This window comes from Anolis carolinensis, chromosome 4 (assembly GCF_035594765.1).
Source record: "Anolis carolinensis isolate JA03-04 chromosome 4, rAnoCar3.1.pri, whole genome shotgun sequence".
NCBI lineage: Eukaryota > Metazoa > Chordata > Lepidosauria > Squamata > Dactyloidae > Anolis > Anolis carolinensis.
Genome location: NC_085844.1, coordinates 174,997,959 through 175,001,900, shown reverse-complemented (window position 1 = coordinate 175,001,900; position 3,942 = coordinate 174,997,959).

The following is a 3,942-nucleotide window of genomic DNA, read 5'->3' as shown; positions in this document are numbered from 1 at the left end:
TCCCAGTCTCATGCCTAGTTTCTTTCATAACGTCAGCATTCTCAAACATAATTTTCACACTTCCAGTGTTCTCAGTTGTAATAGCTGATCTTCATGTATCTGCTTCATCAAATGTTGAGATTGTGCAGTCCCACATAACATGATATTCATTTCCCTTCTCCTTTGACAATATATCTTGCTGTTTCAATACACCGAAAGCTTGTGATTGTTGATACATCTTCTCTCTTCCTCTTCCTTGCTCCTCAGATATTGTTTTTTAGATTCCTATTCTCTTTTCTATAACACTTTAACAAGGACTTCGACATGGGAGTTTGAAGTAATGGTATCAATAATCGATAATGGGTGCGTCCCTTTGATTTTCCTTGCTCCAGTAAAATAATTGCTGACCAGTTTGTCTCCATCTCGTAAAATATCCTCTGTTGCATCTTATCCCTGTGGAGCACCACTAGGAGGAAAACATTAACTTGTAATTTTTCCTGTAAGTGTCATTTTGGAATCGAACAAGAGATAGAATATCCCCCCATCCTCCATTGCTCCATCTTCTGGGAGAGAGTCATGAGCTGATGTATTCTTTGTGCATTGGTATTAAAGATAAATAATCACTGTCCATGATAAAATGACTAAATTGCATCATGTAGACCACCATTTGCTGTTGACTAAAGTGATGAATCACACATCCCATTCTACCTGCAGGAGTATACATGGGTGCAGAAGAAGAAAAACATGCACACAATAGAAATTTGTACTGCATCAATATATTTTGGGCATAGGTATACAGTCACTTCTGGCATACCAACATGTTATGGACATAAACAAAAAATTATCATGGATTCTTGTGGCCCAAGGTCCTGAGTTCGTGAAAATGTAGTAGAATTAATACAAAATTATGTCACATGAGAGCCCTCGGTGGTGCAGGGGGTTAAAGCACTGAGCTGTTGAACTAGCTGACCAAAAGGTTGATGGTTTGAATCCGGGGAGCAGGGCAATTGCCCATTATTAGCCCCAGCTTCTGCCCACCTAGCAGTTCAAAAACATGCAAATGTGAATAGATCAATATGTACCGCTCCGGCAGGAAGGTAACGGCGCTCCATGCGGCCATGTCGGCCACATGACCTTGGAGGTGTCTACGGACAACGCTGGCTCTTCGGCTTAGAAATGGAGATGAGCACCAACCCCCAGAGTCAGACACGACTAGACCTAACATCAGGGGAAACCTTTAGCTTTACCTATGCCACATCTATTTGCACCTCAACTTAATTTTTACCTTTCTGCAGCCTACAACATGACCAATTCCTAGCCTGTAGAGAAAAGTGTGCAATAAAGAATCATCCAGTTGTGTTCCTACAATGAAAAGGCAGCCTTTCAGAAGTTCTTTAGAGCTTGCAGAGAATGATACCAGCATTATGTGTCCAGCTACAGCTATAGGAACATAGCTAGATGTTTTCTACCCCACTAAACTCTCCACTGTCCTTGGCCATAAGGTCTGAGATCCATAGTGGTGGTGGAAGCATGGCAGTATGGGTAAAATACCCACAGCCACTGATTGAAGGGAAGACAACAACAGCAAGCATGACAATGAGGAGAGAAAGCGGCCTTGCTTGTTCATGAACACTTGGAGAACTGGCAGGGCAACTTTCATTGGCAACAGGCCTCTTTCTCACCCTTGCTCCCAGTCCTCCAAAGAATGCCTTACTTACACCAACAGGATCCTGCCCAGCATTTTCAGGAATGTATAGTAACACTAAGCCATAGAAATAAGATCAATAAGAATATGTGAAAAATGCCTTGGATAGCAGAATAAATATATATTTTAATAATTACTGAAGTCACTAAAACAAAGGAACAAGAATATAGGTGTTTTATGTGCATTTGGGGAGGCTTTGAACAACCGAAGCTCTGGCGAGGATTCTCAAACTCAGTGTCTCATAGCACCAGGACAAGCGGGATTGTGTGTGCAATGGTACCTTTTGTCACATGTTTGATCACTTCTTCCTTCAAACTAAAGAATAGGCTACGTGGGTGTTAGACAATGCTTCTGGCAGCATCGGGAATGCAATTAAGTCTCTGGTATTTTTAGTAGGGTTGCAGCCTTTTACTGGTTACAGGGAAATATTCTGCTCTGAAGTTAACAGCATATTTTATTAGATTATCTTCTCAAAGTGAATTCTTTTTGGCAATGTCTCCCCCATGCTGCTCAGCTGCCTAAACATGGTGCAATTGTAAGCATGTTCCCTTAGAGGTAAATCCTACAGTATTCAGTGGGATTTACTCCCAGATAAGTGTGTGGCCATAACTGACAAATCAATATGATTAAGAACGTAGGGTTGCCACCTTTTAAGCATCTCTGTTTCTATGTATCTTCTTATCCTATAATTTAATTGCATATTGGGAAAGTATGTTTCTGAACAGAGCCGGTAGGTCGAGGAAGCTGGCAAGACTGCTTGAAATATATCAAGAAAAAGAAATAACTTCATCATATTTACCATCTCAGAATGTATTGATAGGTTAATCTTACTGCCCTTAAATTATATTATTGCCACAGAGACAGGCTACAATCTGTTTTTAAAGATGGAACAGGTGGAAGTGGGAGAGTTAATAATTTAAAAATGTTATAAAGAGAAATCCTGCGTTTTACCAGTGATCATTTCAAAAGAAGCCAAAAGCCTTTTATTGGGACTATGGAATTGCTCAAAGAATTCCCTGCTATCCTTGCATTGATGCCATCCGTAGCTCCTTCAAGATCAAGCCAGTCACTTTAAGGATACCGTCCATCCATCTTGCCCTTGGTTGGCCCCTCTTCCTTTTTCCTTCCATTTTCCCCAGCATCATGATCTCCTCCAAGCTTTCCTGTCTTCTCATTATATGGCCACAGTACTTCATTTTTGCCTCTAATATCCTTCCCTCCAGTGAGCAGTTGGACATTATTTCCTGAAGTATGGTAATGGCAACCCACCCCAGTATTCTTACCATGAAAACTCAATGGATCCACGTAGTTTACCATTTGTAAATCATTAGTGAGTCTTTGAGGCTACATTTGACACAACAATCATGAAGATCTGCAAGATTTGTATGATCATGGCCCCTTACACACAGTTATATAACATCCCACATTATATTCTTTGAACTGGGTTACATGGCAGTGTGAACTCAAATAACCCAGTTCAAAGCAGATATTGTGAATTATCTGCCTTGATATTCTGGGTTATTTGACTGTGTGGAAGGGCCCCATAAGCCTTCTTGAGATAATGGTTTTCAACGGGCAATCTGGATAGTTTAAAAAACTTGATGGTGTTTACACAAGAGTGCCGAATCCCTTCTAACCTAACTACTAGATTTAATTTCAAATGAGGGATGAGATTGAATTCCCATACCATCCAATTGTCCTGATGTGGCAGGAACAATCAAGATTAATTCTCTGTTGTACCGCTTTTTCAGTTACTGTACTTCTAAAGTGTCTTTGTTTCTCTTTCCTCCTCACAGGCTCCTTCTACATTGCCATATAATCTGGATTATCAAAACAGATATCCACATTATCTGCTTTGAACTGGATTATATGAGTCTACCCTGCTAGATAATCAAGTTCAAAGCAGATAATCTGGATTTTATCTGGCAGTGTAGAAGGGGCCCCACTTTCCCCCTTTGTCCTTGGTTTATGTCAATTGTTACAAATTGCATTCAAAGTAAAAAGGAGTTTGTATTCAATTAACTCAGCCACTTAAGTCAACCACAGTGTCACACTGGAAGACCTAGATTCTTAGGTTGATGTGTTTTAGTGGGAGACAAGCATGTTTTTTATTCATGATTCTTCCACTTCAGTGGCAGTCCTGCACCCCAATCCCCACAAATGTAGAGAGCTGAATGTACAGAGATACCCCCACTAACAAAATCTCTGATAAAGAAACTTCTTTTCACAAGTCTTTTCCTGCCCACCCAGCCTTTCCT